Below are 19350 nucleotides of genomic sequence, written 5' to 3'. Positions count from 1 at the left end.
TGAAGTAGAGTGGAGTCTTCTTGCCTCTCAGGACCTCATCATTACCACCTTCAGACACCGAGTCCTCTGGCTATTGACTCTAGCTCGGCAGACATGTGACTGCCGCCAGGAAGGGGGCAAAGAGACAGCCCAGTCTCAGGGCTCCAGTGTGTAAGGAAACCTGAACAATTTCTCTGTAGCACAATAACTCCTCCTTCTTTGACCCCTCCCTCCAAGCCACAGACCCCAATTAGCAGCTTAGCACCAAAGTTCCCAGATGCTTTCCTGCTGTTGGATGCACTGATTAATGAAGATGTTTCTGGGGCTGGGATGAGGAGAATGGGAGGTAGGATGTGAACCTGTAAAAATGTAGTGAGAGAGATTTCAGACTCCTGGGTGTTGCACTTTCTTCACACTTTTAGGAAGGTGTCTGGTTCCTGAAAGGACTCCTGGCCCGAGTATAATTTTCTTATAATTACCCCCATTCCTCTGGGCTTATACTATCATCCTAAGTATTGAGGAGAAGGAGGAAAAGACAGGCTTGCCTACTGGGGTAGACCAGTCCCTGTCCTGTGGGAATATGAGCCCAGTGAGGGAGGCATAGCTCCCAATGGGAAGGAGTACTCACCCCAAAGAGACACCGTGGCTGCCTCCCATAGGGAATTCTTGGGCTGGTGAGGAAGATAGTATGCTTGTCTTAGCAGGGGCTGGTCTGGAGAGGTTAAGGGGGCTGAAAGGGGAAAACATAACGTTCAAATGCAGAAAGCTGACTGAAGACGAGTATTCAACTTGATGCTGGGGGGGAAGAGGAAGGTCTCTGCCCTCAGGTGGCCTTTCTCTTAAAGGGAGATGAATCACCCTCAGGGAACCCAATAATATTGATTTTTGTGTGTGTGTGTACCATTTCATGATCAGGACTGGAACTCTTACTTTCTAAATTTGTTTGACAGAGACTATCACAAAGAAACCTTGAGAGAAGGATTCTCTTGTCCTTTTCCTTGTCATTTGGAGCAGAAAAGCTCAAATTGGGAACAAACATAGAAACATCGTCTCCCTTTACCAAGTTGAAGTTGTTGGACTTTGTATTCTTTGTTGAGTTATGAGAAAAAGGTCTGGGAGTCATAAGAACATACTTGGTCACTGTATGACTTCAGAAGAGTCCTTCCTCCTCTCTGGGCCTCAGTTTTCCCGTCTCTAAAATGATTAGTTAAATTTAGAAAATCTCTCTGGTCTCTTCTAGCCCCTGACATTCTTGTTTTTGTTTTTGGTCTTTTCCCCCTTGTGAGTCTTCTCGACCAACTTCCCCTTGGGGGCAGGATCTGTCCATGGTTCTGAAGACCTTGGGGCCAGTGAGAATTGCCTATCTGGCCCAATTAGTTGTAATTTTTTCCACTTACCAGTCGTCGAGTTTTGTGCACACATATGGAAAGCACAATAATCAGATCTAAGGGTGACATAGTCAAAGTACAAGGTTCAAACCTTGCCTACAAGCAGCTTGTGTAAGCCAGTGTGTATACTTACAACCAGATCAGGGCTGAAGGAGCTTAGAGGACATTTACTCCAATCCTCTCACTTTATAGTGATGTCCACCACCTGGTTGCATTGGTTAGGAAGGTGTCTGGTTCCTGAAAGGACTGAAAGCACCATGCCCATTTTCCCAAATATTCGCATGTGTATGGAGGAAGGGGTCATGGAGAGGAACTATGGGGACATGGGGCAGAAAAGGAACAGATTATTTACTTAAATGGCTCTTTCTTCTCCCCCATTGGATGAGTGTGGGTGCTCTATTCCATGGTGTGCCAATGATTCTTTTATCAATGACTAGTATCCATGACCTTACGATTTCCCCCCAGAATCTTAAGAACATGAGAATTGGCCTCAGAAAGCCCACTTTTCTCTCTAGTCCTGGCTTTAGAGCATGGTAAGAATTTGAGCTTCAGAAATCTGAAGTTCAAAGGGCCTTTGCCTTTTTGGGTTTCTGAGGAGGCGTTCAAAGTCTCATTGTATATCTGAGAAGAGTGAGGCACAGAGGGAGGACAGAAGAGAACCCCTCTCCCCATTCATTGAGGCCTCATCATGCTTTGGGTGTTTTACATTTATTATTTCATTGAGTCCTCATGAGAATCCTGTGAAGAGGGATGTTGTTATCATGCATTTTACAGATGTGGAAGCAGAAGTCGAGAGAGATTAAATGCCTGGTGCAAACTCACCAGCTAGCAAGTGGTAGATTATCGTTTCCAGTTTAGAGCCCATACTTCTTCCACTCCAAAATGAATGACAAGTCCATGGGTAAGAGCAGAAGGGACCTAAAAGAATCCCTCAGGGAGTTCTTTCAAATCACCCATTTTTTTCCCATTGTAGCCCTGTCTTGGTTGTAGCAGGTAAAATACCAGATTTCCTCATAGGGTGAGTCCATCCTTCTCCCTTGTCTGGAGAGTGGAGCTGAGGTGGGGCTTCTCCCTCTTTATCCTTGCCCTCCAGATCTCAAATATGCCTCTTGGGAGAGTTTTTTTGGTCACACTAAGTGGCTTTGCAAAATTTGAAATGTTCAAACAACCCACTCTGCTCCACAAGGGCTGTTTGGTGGCTCCCTAGAATACTAAATCTTCAGGAGGAGAGGCGTCCTGCTGGGACCAACTTTACTCACCCAGTAGCTCCTGCTGATGTCATTCTCTCTCCACTTCTCACCTCTGCATCATGGGTAAGGACTGTGTGAGAGGCAATGCTGTGTTAGGGGGAGGAGTCCTCAATGTGCCCAAAGGAAAACACTTTCTTGGAAATGTGATAGAATTGTCAACGTTACTTGAAACAGGTTGCGTCAATTGTGAAACACAAATTACAATTCTGCTTACTCTACAGCAGTGTAAAAATTGCTAAAATGTCATCAAGAGAGGAAATAAAAGCAACAGAAGATTGGACAGGAGTCACCAGAATCCTGGGGTTAGGGAGAAACAATCAGGACCAAGTGTTACAAGCATGAGTCAGCACCAGGGATAGAGACAGAGCTTGTTACCTGCCCTCCTCCCATTGCTCTTTGTTCAATGATGCTGTACCTACGGCGAGGGTCAGGTCCTCCAACTGGCAGGCCTTCTTTTCTTGACCTGTTTATCTGACCCCTGCCCTCCCTTTGCCTTAGCCTGGGCATCTCCTGGGGCCGTGAACAGCTGGCACTACCCTCGCACACTTAGAGGATGAACTTGCTACTTTCAAAGCTCAGACCTCCAACACAGAGGGCATCTGGGCTGCTCAGGCCTCCTCCCTACAGGGTAGGTGACCTTCTTCTTTGATGGAGGAGCAGGTGGGTTGGTTTGGCTCTAGCAAGAATTTTTGCTGTGACAGGTGGCCTAGAGTGATTGGGCAGGAACCCTCTCCCTTCTCCCACATCCAGGAAACTCTGGCTTCAGGGTAAGAGGAGAAAATTAAAACTAAGGCTTAGTGTGGAATTAGGGCCATAAAAGCACAGGCTACAGCAATGCAACAGCTACAACCATAAATCTAGAGCCCATTCAATCATAGAATAGGTGTTTTTACACATTAAGTAGGAGCATTTATGTACAGGTAACAGAGAATAGCTCCCGATCTTCTGTTTGTAGCAATAACTGGACCTTTATGGAGTTTCTGTGGCTGTTTAATTATGGTGAATGGACAAAGAGGTCTGGAATGGGGAAGGTCAGGGCATATAGAACTGTGGCTAAGGTTGAATTTCATGACCAAGGAAGCAAAATGTGGTCAAAGTCAATCTGTCCATGTTTCTGCCTCCAGGAAGGATGAGCCTAATGTCCAGGTCAGATTGGTGGTGCTCACTTTAGGATTTAGGAAGCAGGATATTTTTTTTAAAACATCTTTATTGGTGTATAATTGCTTTACAATGGTGTGTTAGTTTCTGCTGTATAACAAAGTGAATCAGCTATATGTATACATATATCCCCATATCCCCTCCCTCTTGTGTCTCCCTCCCACCCTCCCTATCCCACCCCTCTAGGTGGTCACAAAGCACCGAGCTGATCTCCCTGTGCTATGCGGCTGCTTCCCACTAGCTATCTATTTTACATTTGGTAGTGTATATATGTCAATGAGGAAGCAGGATATTTTGAACTATTCCTTGGGGTTTCCTTCCCCATCCCCTCAAATCTTGATTCAGTGAGTCATGGTCACTGTCAGCATCAGGAACTCTGGGTTGGTCTTTGATCTTAGGCTCCTCTCTTCCCATCTGCTTTAGCCTTTAGTCTTTTAAGGTCTCCTATGATCTGTCCAGGTCATAAGGCAGATGTGGATTTGTGCAGTAAGGCTCCTGCTGCTTCCTAAGTTCTAAAAAAGGCAAAGAGGTGCAGTTGACAGCTCTCCAGAAATAATTCTAACAACTAATGACACATTCTAACCTCTAAACAAAAATTCACTCAAAAATTGAGCTACTATGGTATGCTAGGCTCTGAACACAAGGGGTATAAAGTGAATCCCTTCCTTCAAACAGTTCCCAATCTGGAGTTGTAAAGGTAACTTTAAACTTTATGAGGTGTTCCACTTGGGTGTACTCAAAGCCCTATAGTACGAACAAGTTGGAAAGGATTGTCAGCTTCACTTTATAGGGAAGGCACTTGGACCTTGGAGAGATTGTCTTAGGTGGTAGAGCTGGGGCCACAACTCAGGTCTCCTGATTCCAAGGCAGAACCCTTTGGCTCTACCACACTTGAAGCTCTAACTCAACCTAACCAGAATTCTTATTGCTGCACATGACTCTCCTTTCTCCTTTCTTGGTATTTGAGAGGATCCACAAGGGGAGAGCCCCACATGCTTTGAGGTTACCGGGGCTTAGCTCATATTTCCTGAGTAATAGCGATAGCTGGCATTTATTAAACACCACTTGCAAACATTGTTCTAAACGCTTCACATATATTAACTCACAACAGCTCTTTGAGGTAGGTACTATTATTATCTTCACTTTGCAGAAGTTGAGGCACAGGGATGATAACTGACTTACCCTAAGTCCCATAGCTGGCAAATGGCAGACAAGGCAGCCTGCTCCAAAGTCTGTACTCTAACCACTACCCCACACTGTCTCTCCTGTGGAAAGAACACTGGAGATTTAGGCTCAAGCTCTCATCTACATTTACTTACAATGTGACTTTGGATGAGTCACTTAATCCCCCTGGGACTCAGTTTCCTTCATTGACAAATAATAACAGTAACTCACATTTATATGTTACTTTGCAGTTTACAAAGCACTTTGTCAAGCATCGACTCACTTGATCCTCACGAATATCAGTGAAGATGACAATCTTGATTTTATACATGAGAAAACTGAGGGCTCTGGGGTCTGGCCAAGGTCATATAGCTAGTATGTACTGGAGTAAGACTTGGAACCCAGGCCTTTGTGGTTTCCTTAACTTGGAATATGTAGGTCTTGGACCAAATGCGCTCTAAGCATCCTGCCAGCCCAGATCTTCTCTGTGCTGGGAAATTAAGAATCTGGGATGGTCTTAGTTAGGGCTGCTAAAACAAATTACCATAGACTGGGTGGCTTATGAGCAACATAAATATTTTTTTTTAAACATCTTTATTGGAGTATAATTGTTTTACTATGGTGTGTTAGTTTCTGCTTTATAACAAAGTGAATCAGTTATACATATACATATATCCCCATATCTCTTCTCTCTTGCATCTCCCTCCCTCGCACCCTCCCTATCCCACCCCTCTAGGTGGTCACAAAGCACCGAGCTGATCTCCCTGTGCTATGCGGTTGCTTCCCACTAGCTATGTATTTTACATTTGGTAGTGTATATATGTCCATGCCACTCTCTCACTTTGTCCCAGCTTACCCTTCCCCCTCCCCGTATCCTCAAGTGCATTCTCTAGTAGGTCTGCGTCTTTATTCCTGTCCTACCCCTAAGTTCTTCATAACCAATTTTTTTTGTTTGTTTTTTAGATTCCATATATATGTGTTAGCATACGGTATTTGTTTTTCTCTTTCTGACTTACTTCACTCTGTATGACAGACTCTAGGTCCATCCACCTCACTACAAATAACTCAATTTTGTTTCTTTTTAAGGCTGAGTAATATTCCATTGTATATATGTGCTACATCTTCTTTATCCATTCATCTGTTGATGGACACTTAGGTAGGTTGCTTCCATGTCCTGGCTATTGTAAATAGAGCTGCAATGAACATTTTGGTACATGACTCTTTTTGAATTATGGTTTTCTCAGGGTATATGCCCAGTGGTGGGATTGCTGGATCATATAGTAGTTCTATTTTTAGTTTTTTAAGGAACCTCCATACTGTTCTCCATAGTGGTTGTATCATTTTACATTCCCACCAACAGTGCAAGAGGGTTCCCTTTTCTCCACACCCTCTCCAGCATTTATTGTTTGTAGATTTTTTGATGATGGCCATTCTGACCGGTGTGAGATGATATCTCATTGTAGTTTTGATTTGCATTTCTCGAATGATTAATGATGTTGAGCATTCTTTCATGTGTTTGTTGGCAATCTGTATATCTTCTTTGGAGAAATGTCTATTTAGGTCTTCTGCCCATTTTTGGATTGGGTTGTTTGTTTTTTTGATATTGAGCTGCATGAGTTGCTTGTAAATTTTGGAGCTTAATCCTTTGTCAGTTGCTTCATTTGCAAAAATTTTCTCCCATTCTGAGGGTTGTCTTTTCATCTTGTTTATGGTTTCCTTTGCTGTGCAAAAGCTTTTAAGTTTCATTAGGTCCCATTTGTTTATTTTTGTTTATATTTCCATTTCTCTAGGAGCTGGGTCAAAAAGGATCTTGCTGTGATTTATGTTATAGAGTGTTCTGCCTATGTTTTCCTCTAAGAGTTTGATAGTGTCTGGCCTTACATTTAGGTCTTTAATCCATTTTGAGTTTATTTTTGTGTATGGTGTTAGGGAGTGTTCTAATTTCATTCTTTTACATGTAGCTGTCCAGTTTTCCCAGCCACTTATTGAAGAGGCTGTCTTTTCTCCACTGTATATTCTTGCCTCCTTTATCAAAGATAAGGTGACCATATGTGCGTGGGTTTATCTCTGGGCTTTCTATCCTGTTCCATTGATCTATATTTCTGTTTTTGTGCCAGTACCATACTGTCTTGATTACTGTAGCTCTGTAGTATAGTCTGAAGTCCGGGAGCCTGATTCCTCCAGCTCCGTTTTTCTTTCTCAAGATTGCTTTGGCTGTTCAGGGTCTTTTGTGTTTCCATACAAATTGTGAAATTTTTTGTTCTAGTTCTGTGAAAAATGCCAGTGGTAGTTTGATAGGGATTGCATTGAATCTGTAGATTGCTTTGGGTAGTATAGTCATTTCCACAAGGTTGATTCTTCCAATCCAAGAACATGGTTTATCTCTCCATCTGTTTGTATCATCTTTAATTTCTTTCATCAGTGTCTTATAATTTTCTGCATACAGGCCTTTTGTCTCCTTAGGTAGGTTTATTCCTAGATATTTAATTCTTTCTGAGCAACAGAAATTTATTTCTTACAGTTCTGGAGGCTGGAATTCCTAGGATGGGGTGCCAGCATGATTGGATCCTGGCGAGAGCCCTCTTCTGGGTTGTACACTGCCTACATCTCCTTGTATCCTCACATGGTAGAAAGATGGGGAGAGAGATCTCTGGGGTCTCTTTTATAAGGGCACTAATCCCATTCATGAGGGTTCTACCTTCATGACTTAATTACCTCCCGAAGGTCCCACATCCTAATACCATCACATTGGGGGATAGGATTTCAACATATGAATTTGGAAGGGGGGACATATATTCAGTCCATAACAAGGATAATAGTGAGCTCTTAGTTTGGGGCCAGCCGAGGCTGGTGGTAGATAGCATCTAATTTGTACACTGCACTCAACTGGGCATATGAAGCTGTCCTTTGCAATCCCTCAGCAATCTCAAGGCTCAGTGGGGACCTCCCACAGACCATCCTCCTAACAGAAGCTGGCTTTAGAAAGCAGCCATGAAACCCCCTCTTGACCAACGGTCTCTTCCCCAGCCTGAGCAGCCCTGTCTTCCTTGCCCTTTCTTCTTTTTCAGGGATCGACCTGAGGATGGCCAAGAAGCATGTCTGAACTGAGGCTCTGTGCCCAGAGAGGCAAAGGGATAAAGGGCAAAAATATAAAATAAAGATTATGCAAAAGAATTACCCTGCATGTTTCTCCCATCTCTCTCATCTCTCCGTGTAAATTACCCTATTATTCTGCTGCCTTAGGACTCCTGGTCGTCCTTATTTCTTCTTTTGAGCTAAAGTCATTCATGCAGTAAATTAGTTCTTTGCTTCGAAATAGCTCTGATTGTAGCAGTTTCTGCTACCACCAGCAGCAACACCACGTCCCCCGGACAGTTTCCAAAAAAAAATAATAATAATAAGGAGAAAAGAAAGAAAGAAAGAAAAAAACCCTCAACAACTCTCGCTTCCTCCCACTCTATTCACTCACACGCACGGAGAGACATGGGGTGCCCATTTCCTGGGAAATGCTTTCTTACAAAGGCAAATAAATGCATGCTGAGAGGGACTGCAGATGAATCCTATCCTAGTAACAACTCAGGTTGGGACAGGGAGAACTATAGTCATCAAGGCTAAGGGTCAACAGCCTGAAAACTTCCACTCTGTTCTCCCTCCTCAAAAACCAAGTCTTGGCTCACCATGGGTTACTGGGGAAGCAGTATAACACAGAGGTTAAGAACCCAGGTTTTGGAGTGAGTCCTGGGTCCTGCCACTTTTTAGCTGTGTGACCTGTGTCTTAGACCTGAATATTTGTTTCCTTACCTCTGACATATCTCACTCCAGGCTTATGCATCCAGTTCCCTACTCAGTAACTCTTCTTAGACATCTAACAGGCAAATCAACCTTAACATGACCCAATACAAACTCTTGATCTTCCCCCTTCCAAATCTGCTCCTCCTACAGTCTCCCTCTCTCTGTAAATGTCAACTCCATTGATCCTTTGCTCAGGCTTAAGTCCTCAGTGCCATCCTTGACTCTGCCCCTTCTCTCACACTCTAATTCCACGCTGTCTGTACATCCTATTGACATTATTTACAGAAATGTAAATTACTTCTTACCACATCCACTGCTACATCCTGGGTCAAGCCACCATTGTACCTTACCTGGTAATTTCAATAGCCTCCTAACTGGTTTCCCTACTTCCCTCATTGTCTCCAAAGTGGTTCTTTAAAAACATAAGTCAGTTCACATCTTGCCCCTTCAAAACCTTCCAATGGCTTTCCGTCTTACTTAGAGTAAAAGCCAGCTACCTACACAATCTGCACCCCTCCCCCAATATGGCTATGATTGTAGTTCATCCATGTTGTAGCATGTATCAGGACTTCATCCTTTTTATGGCTGAATAATATTCCATTGTGTGTGTATACCACATTTTGCTTATCCATTTACCCTGTTGTTTGGGTTGTTTCCACCTTTTGGCTACTGCAATGAACATTGGCATACAAGTATCTGAATCCTTGTTTTCAGTTCTTTTGGGTATATACCTAGGAGTGGAATTGCTGGGTCATACAGAAATCTATGTTTAAATTTTGGTTTTTCAACCAGCGAACTGTTTTCCAGAGTCTGTACCATTTTACATTTCTACCAGAAATGCACGAGAATTCTAATCTCTCCAAATCCTAACACTTGTTAATTTCCATTTATTATTATTATTATTAATACCATCTTTGTAGATATGAAGTGATATCTCATTGAGGCTCTTATACACATTTCCCTAGTGGCTAATGATGTTCAGCATTTTTTCATGTGCTTATTGGCCATTTGTATATATTCCTTGGAGAAATGTCTATTCAAGTCCTTTTTCCATTTTTGAGATTGGGTTGTTTGTCTTTTTGTTGAGTGTAGGAATTCTTTATATATTCTGGATATTTAGCCCTTATCAAATGATTTGCAAATAATTTCTGCCATTCTGTAGGTTGTCTTTTCAATTTCTTGATAATGCCTTTGATGCACAAAATTTTTAATTTTGATGAAGTCCAATTTATCTGTATTTTTCTTTAGTTATTTGTGCTTTTGGTGTCAAATCTATGAATCCATTGCCAAATTCAAGGTTATAAAGATTTTCCCCTATGTTTTTCTAAGATATTTATGGTTTTAGTTCTTATATTTAAGTCATAAATCTGTTTTGAGTTAATATTTGTATTTGCTGTGAGGTAGGGTCCAACTTCATTCTTTTGCATGTGGAAACCCAGTTGTCCTAGAACCATATGGTGAAAAAAGTGTTCCTTCCCCATTGAATGGACTTGGCACTCTTGTTTAAAATCAACTGGCCATGGATGTATTAGTTTATTTCTGGACTTTCAATTCTACTCCATTGGTCTATAGGTCTATCCTTATGCCAGTACCACACTCTTTTGATTATTGTATCTTTGTAGTAAGTTTTGACATTGGGGAAATGTGAGTCCTCTGTCTTATTACTTATCAAGATTGTTTTGGCTACTCAGAGTCCCTTGCAATTTCACATGAATTTGATGATTGGCTTTTGTTTTTCTACAAAAAAAGCCGATTGGAGTTTTGATAGGGATTTCTTTGAATCTGTAGATCACTTTGAGTAGCATAGGCAATCTTAAAACTATTGCCTTCCTCTCCATGAACATGGGATATGTTTCCATTTATTTAGGTCTTCTTTAATTTCTTTCAGCAAAATTTTGTGGTTTTCAGTGTATATGTCTTTCATGTCCTTGGTTAAATTTATTTCTAAATATTTCGTTCTTTTAGATGCTATTATGAGTGAGACTGCTTTCTTAATTTCCCTTTCTACATTGCAGGTGTGTATAAATACAACTGATCTTTTGGTTTTGATCTTATACCCTACACCCTTACTGAATTTTAGCTCAAGTAGCTTTCTTGTTGATTATTTGGGATTTTCTACATATAGGATCATGTCATCTATGAATAGACATAGTTTTACTTCATGGTTTCCAACTTGGATGTCTTTATTTTCATTGTCTAATTGCTCTAGTTGTACAACATTGAATAGCAATGATGAAAGTAGATATCCTTGTCTTATTCCAACACCTGCCTTTCAAGTTGTCTTGCTGCTTGTTATTCATTGCCTTAGTTTCAGTGAATTTGGGGGGATGGATGGGACTATAATATATTTCTGTTACTTATGTTGACCCCAGAAATGCGCTCAAGACTCTTTTAGCAGAAGCTAGTTGTTTTGTAGTGAAAAGACCTTTTACGTTATCTAGTCTGCTACTGCTGGAAGCAAACAAGATGACACTTTGAAAAACTCTGATGTAGAAAATGGCAGATTAGTTCTCATGGCCCAGCTTGATGGTCCTCTCTCCATCTCACCCAGAATAATAACAACAATCTGGGTTATGACAATAGAAGCTGAGTCCCAAAGAAAATCTGGAAGTTAATCAAATTTATACGGGTCAGAGGTGTCTGTGTGTTGGGGGCGGGGTCTAGGGAAACTGGTTTGAAGGATGAGAGATAAATATCAATAGATCTTGTATCCCGTATAGCAACCAGGTTTGTTCCGTTTCTCAGCCAGGCATCTACTCTAGTGTCCTATATGCAACACCTTGCAAATGTGTAATCAGTTGCTAGGGAACTTACCCTTGTGAACAGGAATCATATTTTAAGTTTAAACTGCATCTGTGTGTGTGTGTGTGTGTATGCATGAGAGAGAGAGAGAGAGAAAGAGGGAAATGAAGGAGACATATTTTGGCTCTTCCCCTCTCTTCTCTTGCCTGTTCTTTTTCCTGGGGCCTCAGCACCACCCCTTACTCTCTGGATCTCTGGGTACACCCCACCCTTAGTTCCTGTAAGCCCAGGTGTGTGGAGGTGGCTGTGCTTCCCCCTGCCCAATGATCTGTTGAGCTGCGTGACCTCCTGCCGATGCCTGGGGGAGATGTTTCCCAGCTACAGCTGCTGGGGGAACCTCACGTTAGAATTTCTTCACTTTAGGGTGTGTAAAGTCTCAGTCACTCCAGTGAATTAACGTTGCTTTTCCCTGGCTAAATGTGAAACCCATATAAGTGAGTGTCTGCTTCTGGGATGATTGAAGTTACAGCTATTCCTGCTATTCTTGCTAGGATACTGTCAATCACTCCTCCCTCCTCTCTGCTGAGTGAGCTCAAGCTGCAGAACCCAAGTGGGAGTCTTGAAGGAAATAAAGAGAAATGATTGACAGCCCTCTGAGAAGCCCCTATCTGGTGGCAGATACATCCAGAGAGGCCTTCTGGTCTGATGGTGGAATTAGTCCCCATTCACAGGCTGATGGGAGATACATAACCTCTAGCCTAAGGAAGCTCCTGGTGTGATGGGGAAGATCTAAGTCCTGGTTGAAGTAAGCTCCTAGTCTGATGGGGGAGACCCTGCCATGGAGAACCTCTGGTCCAAAGGGGAAGACACCCTCCACTGGGAGATGGAAAATGTGATGGAACCATCTTGTCCTCAGATATCCTGTTGGATAGGATCAGGCTGGCTGGGGGGGGTGACTGTTGACAAAAGAGCCTTGGGGACACGTGCTGACTGGCTTTCTTACAGACGAGGGCTATAGACCCTAGCTGAACCCTCACTGTCCCTGGAAAAGCCTGAAAACTCCTTCCTGCCCTCACCTCAAGGCTATTCTGAGTTTTTTCCATTCTTGACCAGTCCTGCAACCCCTCTCTTGACTCCCCTATTGAAATTTTAAACATATAGAAAATTGGATAGAATTTTGAGTACTCACAGTTGAGTACTCAGCATTTAGAGTCTACAATTGTCAACATTTTGCCGTATCTCTTTCATCAAATACCTATCCATATATCTAGCCTTCAATACATCTTATTTCTGGTATATTTTAAAGTAAGATGCAGACCATCAGTATACTTCATTCCAAATACTTCAGCATGCATATCATTAAGTAGAATTCAATATTTGCTTGTGTTTTTTTGTGTGCATGTGTATGGGGGAGGGGTGTTCAATCTCCATCAGTGAAATGGTGAAATGCACAAATTATAAGTGTATTCTTCGAGGAGATTTGACAAACGCTTTGTATGTGTAACCCAAATCCCTATCAAGATATGGAACATTTCTATCACCCAGGCAATCTGTTCATGCCCCTTTCCAGTCAATCACTGCTCTCATCCTGCAGAAGCAATCCATTTTCATTTTTAAAAAAACCTTTCTAAAATTTCACATAAATGGAATCAAATAGTATGTACTCATCATATTTTTGAGTTTCATCCATTTTGTTGCAAATGTCAGTACTTTGTCCCTTTTGTATCACCAAGTAGTTGTTACAATTGGTGTATCCACCTTCCTGTTTATGGACAGTTTATTTGGGGTTGTTTTCAATTAGGGTCTACTGTGAATAAAGCTGCTGTGAATATTCTTGTACACGTCTTTTTGTGGACATATGTTTTCCTGTCTTTTGGGTAAATACCTGGAAGTCGAATTGCTGGGTCATCGCGTAGGCATGCATTCAGTATACCTCCCTTACTGTGAAATGTCTGTTCAAGCATTTGCCCTTCCTTTTACTGGGTTGGTTGTGTTTTTATTATTGCATTGTAGTTCTTTATATATACTTGATACAAGTTCTTTAATGGAGTGTTTTGCAAGTATTTCCTCCTAGTCTGTGACTTGTTATCCATTTTATTTTTTGGACAAGAAGTAGGATATGTTGGTGGGTGTGAGTAAGGAGGGGGCAGTGCTGAAGCCCTTAAGAGTGCAGGGCTCACCATGTGTCCACGGCGCCATCACTGGGGATGTATTTGACCCCAAAGCCATCCAGGATGAGCCACTTTTCAGCTGCCAGGGCTTCAAATTCATCTGCATTAAACTTGCTAAAGCCCCTCTTCTTGGAGACATGGATCTTCTGGCAACCAGGGAAATTGAACTGGGCCCCGTGTAGGACCTCAGTCACATGCTCCTGGTCCTGCAGCTTGGTGTGACAGACATGATGACTTGGAAAATGTGGACCCTGGTCACCCTGTCCTGGGGCTTTCTGAAGGCACCTGAATACCTGTCTGGAGCCGCGACTGGGGACAACATGAGGTCAGACATAAACATCCACTGGAAAGGGTGGTCTCCAATGTCCCTTAAGGCAGCCCATGTAAGCAACAGGTGGCACACACTACTGGGGAGACTGCTGTTCGCAGCCATTGCATATCATCGTTTTCTTAATTATGTTTTTGATGAGCAGGAGTTATAAATTTTTATGAAAACTGAATTATCATATTTTCTCTGATATTTATTACCTTTTGCCTCCTTTCTAAGGAAACTTTGCCTATCTCCAGGTGATGAAGACATTCTCCTACGTTTTAGTCTAGAAGCTTTACAGTCTTCACTTTTGAGGTTAGATCTATGATTCATCACAAATTAAATTTTATGTATTATGTGAGATAGAGGTCAATGTTCATGTTTTTCTTATATTGATGGCCAGTTGTCCCAGCCACACCTCTTGAAAAGACTACTTTACCCATAGAATTGCTTTAGTTCCCCTCTTGAAAAATCAAATGACCACTTAAATGTGTGTCTATTTCTGGGCTCTCTACTCTGTTCCATTGAATGACATGTCTCTCTTTATACCATCATACTGTCCTGATGACTGTGCACCAGTTTTACAGCAAGACTTGAAATTAGGTAGTATAAGTTCTCCAACTTTGTTTTTCTTTGTCAAGATTACCTTGGGTATTCTAGGTCATTTGAATTTCCATGTACATTTTAGAATGAGCCTATCGATTTCTACAAATAAAGTCTGCTGGAAATTGGGATTGGGATTCTGTTGACTCTATATATCACATTGGAGAGAATTGACATTTGAATAATATTGAGTCTTCTCATACAGGAACATTTATTTAAGTCCTCCTTAACTTATCTCAGTATTTTTGGGGGTAATTGTCAATGTATAGGTCTTGCACATCTTTTGTTAAATTTATTCCTAAGTATTTTAATGTTTTCTGGCCTTAGTGTAAATGGAATTTTTAAGGGTTTCACTTTCCAATGGTTTGCTGCTAGTATAGAGGAATACGATTGAACAATGAGTGTTGCTTTTTTATCCTGTGACTTTGCTAAATTCATTTCTTAGTTCTAGTTGCTATTTTATAGATTACCAGCGTTTTTCTACATAAACAATCATGCCATTTGTGCATAAAGTTTTAGTTCTTTCCTTTCTGTGCCTTTTATTCCTTTATCTTGCTTTATTGCCCTAGTTAAAACCTCCAGTAAAATGTTAAATAGATGTAGTAAGAGTGGCCAGCCTTGCTTTGTTCCTGATCTTAGAAGGAATATCTATTAAAGCATATTAAATATGATGTCAGCTGAAGGTTTTTCATAGATGTCCTTTATCAGTTTGAAGAAATTCTTTCCCTTCTTAACTTGCTCAGATATTTAAAATATGCTAAACAGGTATTGGATTTTATAAAAACAGTCATATGGGCTTTCTTCTTTCTTCTGTTAATATAGTAAATTATATTAGTGAGTTTGAGCGTTCAAACGATTTTATATTCTCAGGATAAACCTTGGTCATGATGCATAATTATTTTTGTATATTGCTGGATTTTACTTGCTAGTAATTTGTTAAGGGTTTGTGATCTATATATGTGACGGATATTGTTTTGTCATTATTTTTCTCCTTTTGTAATGTCTTTGTCAGGTTTTAGTATCAGGGTTAACCTGGCATCATGAAATAAGTTAGGAATGTTCATATTCCTCTATTTTCTGAGTCTGTGTAGGATTGGCATTATTTCTTTCTTAAATATTTGATGAAATTCATATGAAACCATCCAGTGCTGGAGTTTTGTTTGTGGGAAGGTTTTTGGCAACAAATTCACTTTATTTAATAGATATCGGGCTATTTATGTTTTTCTATTTTATCTCGTGTCAGTTTTAGTAACTTGTATTTCTCAAGGAATGTGTCCAGTTTGTCTAAGTTGTTTATAAGGTTCTTACTTACCCTTCTAATGTCTGTAGGAAATGTAGTAACAGTCCCTCTTTCATTGGGCCCCTTATACTGTCCCAACTTTTTTTTTTTAACTAAAGTCCTTGCCTCTGACTTTTCTGGAAAGGTCAGGGGTGGACCTCCTAGGCCTGTCAGTTCTCACTCCCTACTTCAAAATGTCTTGTGCTTTTCTTTCCTCCTTCCCTCCTACCTTAAAGGAAGAATTGTCCCTGATTTTTCCCAGCCGAACTCTCCTCTTATGTGTCTGACTCCAAACCCACGTTGTAAACTCCTATCTCCTTCCCTTTCAGGGTCCCCACATCCCAACACAACTCTCTTCTTGATCCTTCCCTCCTTCTGTATTATGGCCCACACTGCTGTCCGGGCCACGGTCCCTTGAGGCATCTCCAGCCTCAGCTCTGGATCTGAGAGTCTTCAGTATCAGAGTGACTTATTAGTGTAGAACATGGCATGGCTTTTCACTCACTGGTATTTCTCTCATGCTTTCCCTTCCTACAGGTATGTTTCCCCCAGTCTTCCTGGAGAACATCTACTCAGTTCATGAGTAACTTCTTCCTTGAAGCCTGGTGAAATCAATCACTTCCTTGTTCTGCAGCTACTTGGACAGATACTGTGGATAAAAGCATCTGTTATGCTTGTTGCATGCATTTGGGATGTCTTTACTTCCCCCACTGATACTACAAGGTCCTTGGGGGGCAGGAACCATACCTGTTCATATATTTTTCCTATTTTTTCTTGATTTATTTTTCTCCTTTTCATTTTGGCATAAACATTCTTTTTTTTCATCTGCAAAAATCCTCAACAAAATACTAGCAATCCGAATCTAACAATACATTAAAAGGATCATACACCATGATCAAGTGGGATTTATCCCAGGGATGCAAGGATTTTTCAATATCTGCAAATCAATCAGTGTGATATGCCACATGACAAATTGAAGAATACAAACCATATGAGCATCTCAATAGATGCAGAAAAACTTTTGACAAAATTCAACACCCATTTATGATAAAAACTCTCCAGAAAGTGGGCATAGAGGGAACATACCTCAACATAATAAAGGCCATATACGACAAACCTACTGCTAACATCACACAACGGTGAAAAGCTAAAAACATTTCCTCTAAGATCAGGAACATGTCTATTCATATTTATATTCTTAGTGCCTTATGCACTGTAGGTGCTCAAGATATGTTTGTCAACTGAATATGGAACATTTGCATTGTATGAAGACCGAGGTTTCCACGTGGAGCCACTCACCCTTTTCCCCATCAGTCCCTTCTCTTGTTCTGTCGGTCCCCCTCCCTTCCTTACAAGTGTGGAGCCACTGTGAATGCTTGCTCTTCTCCTTTAGTTACCAACTTCGCTCTGCTGCCTCTTCCTTCAGGCTGCCCCCTTTCCATTTTCTTCCTTTCGGTCTCTCTTGTCTCCACTAAGTTTTGAAGCAGCATTGCCTACTCATGATCCACTATCTCTAAATCGATCCCTTGGCCCTAACAAGTACTAAGCACTGGGGAAGACAACCAGAGCGGAGGACGAGGATGAGACAATGATGATGGTGATGGTGATGGTAGCGCACGGCTATTGGGTACTTGCTCTGTGCTAGGTTCTATCCCAAACACTTCAGATGCGACATAGAATTCAATCCTCACAATAACTCTATGAGGTGAGCACTATTATTAGCCTCATTTTACTGATGAGGAAATGGAGACACAGAGAGATTAAGAAATTTGCCCACGATCACACAGTAAGTGGAAGATCAGGAGCCAGGCGTCTTGGCTGAGTCCAATCCAAACAGCTGGGAGCTCCCATTCCTTTGTAAGTTTACTAATTACAGAATACTAATAATAACCACTTGTCAGGTGTTCAATACGGGCTAGGTACTGTACTAAGCACTTTAGATACATTGCTGCGTTGTAATCCCTTCCAGAAAATCTTATAGATCTGGTATTATGCCTCACATTTCACAGGTGAGGAAATAGAGGTTCAGAGGAAGTTAACTTGTTTAAGGTCACACAGCAAGTAAGATGCAGAGCTGGGACCTGAGCCCAGGTCTGTCTGACTCCAAAGTACACACTTGTAACCACAATATTCTTCTGCCTCTGCTATCACAGGATATCAGAATTGAAAGAGCTGCCCTCAGAAGCTACCAGGCTCAGTCTCCTGCTTGATGGGGAAGTCGTCCTGAGAGTCTCTGATGGAGGATCTTCCCAGCCCAGTTTGAATGCTTCCAGGGTTGGGGAGCTCACTCCCTCCTGGGGCAGCCCATCTGTGGTTGGACAGTGCTGATTGCCAGAGAACTGTTTTTTTCTAAGGAGCCCAAGAAGTCAGCTTCCCTCAGTTCCCCCAGCCAGTGCCCTCTAGAACTGCCTATATCCCCTGCCCCCCCTCCCTTCAGGACAGATCCTGCATTCCTCCAGCTTTGCCTGCGGGAAGATTGAGTCAAATCCTCTGGCCAGAGAGGGGCTGACCTGCCCAAGGTTGTGCAGTGGGGGTGGGGAACCGGGGAAGTCACAGGCATCCCTGGGATGTACAGATGTTCTGGGTCTTTTATCTTAAGTGGTTTCTGATCTGTCTGGCTGAGTGATTGCCTGGAGCCACCCCGTTTAACATTCATGTAGATTCTGGGCTGGGCTGTTACAGGAGTAAATCACCCGTGCCTGCCTTCACCCCCCACCCAATCCCCAGCCCCCCAAGACAAGTGGCTCCCTGGTCTCCATGGCAACAGGCCCATCTGTTTTACACGGCTTCCCAGGCCAGGAGAAGTTCATTCTGTCCCAACTCTGCTAAGTTATGGGCAGTGTGGGAAGAAGCAGGAGAAGGAGGGGGACGAGGGGGTGGAGAGTGAGCCTGTGTAGTTCTTCTGATTCCGTTTAGAACAAGGCAGCCTGTCAGAGCTGGAAGAGCCCTCAGTGGTCCACTAGCCCAACACTCTCATGTTATATGTGGGAAACTGGCTTCAGAGAGGAAAATTGGTAGTCACACAGTATATCAGTGACAGAGATGGGTCTAGTGAGCAACCAATAAACATTTCTTCAATGAATGAATCATAGACTCCTAAAGAGTTAGAGGCAGCCAACAGATTATGCCCAAATTCCCATCTAGTGCATGAAAATGTCTGGAAATCATACTCTACAACAGATGGTCATCCAAACTCTACTTGGGTGCTTGAACTGTGCTAAATCACTAACTGAGCTGCTTCCATTGCCGGGCACTTTGAATGTAGAAAACTCTTTTATACACTGAGTGTAAGCCTGATCCCCTGTAAATTTACCCATTGGTTCAGATTCTGTCCTTTGGAGCCACAGAGATTCCAGTCCTTTACATGTATTGTCTTGTGTGACTAGCTCTGGGGTAGGTCTGAGAAACCATGATTCCCCATCTGACAGGGGTCTGGAGGGGTGAAGTAATTGACAAGAGCCAGGTTAAGAGCCCAGGTGTCCTGGTTCTTGGGTTGGGTGGGGGACAGTTGTCT

General features: G+C 42.1%; 1 long non-coding RNA gene and 1 pseudogene across 1 annotated transcript in view; one reads left to right on the top strand and one right to left on the bottom strand.

Moving 5' to 3' along the window:
- The window catches only part of LOC133080400 (uncharacterized), a 46021-nt gene extending 28012 nt beyond the window's left edge, over positions 1–18009 (top strand). Inside the window, exon 3 of the long non-coding RNA XR_009698483.1 lies at positions 17990–18009. This is a non-coding gene — a long non-coding RNA (uncharacterized LOC133080400). The remainder of the gene's footprint in view (positions 1–17989) is intronic.
- On the bottom strand, positions 13996–14117 carry LOC133081062 (small nucleolar RNA SNORA70; annotated as a pseudogene).
- Positions 18010–19350: the final 1341 nt, after the last annotated feature.

Source organism: Eubalaena glacialis, chromosome 19, assembly GCF_028564815.1.
Source record: "Eubalaena glacialis isolate mEubGla1 chromosome 19, mEubGla1.1.hap2.+ XY, whole genome shotgun sequence".
Lineage (NCBI taxonomy): Eukaryota > Metazoa > Chordata > Mammalia > Artiodactyla > Balaenidae > Eubalaena > Eubalaena glacialis.
The sequence above is the reverse complement of the archived record's forward strand: the minus strand, read 5'-3'. Positions and strand labels throughout refer to the sequence as shown.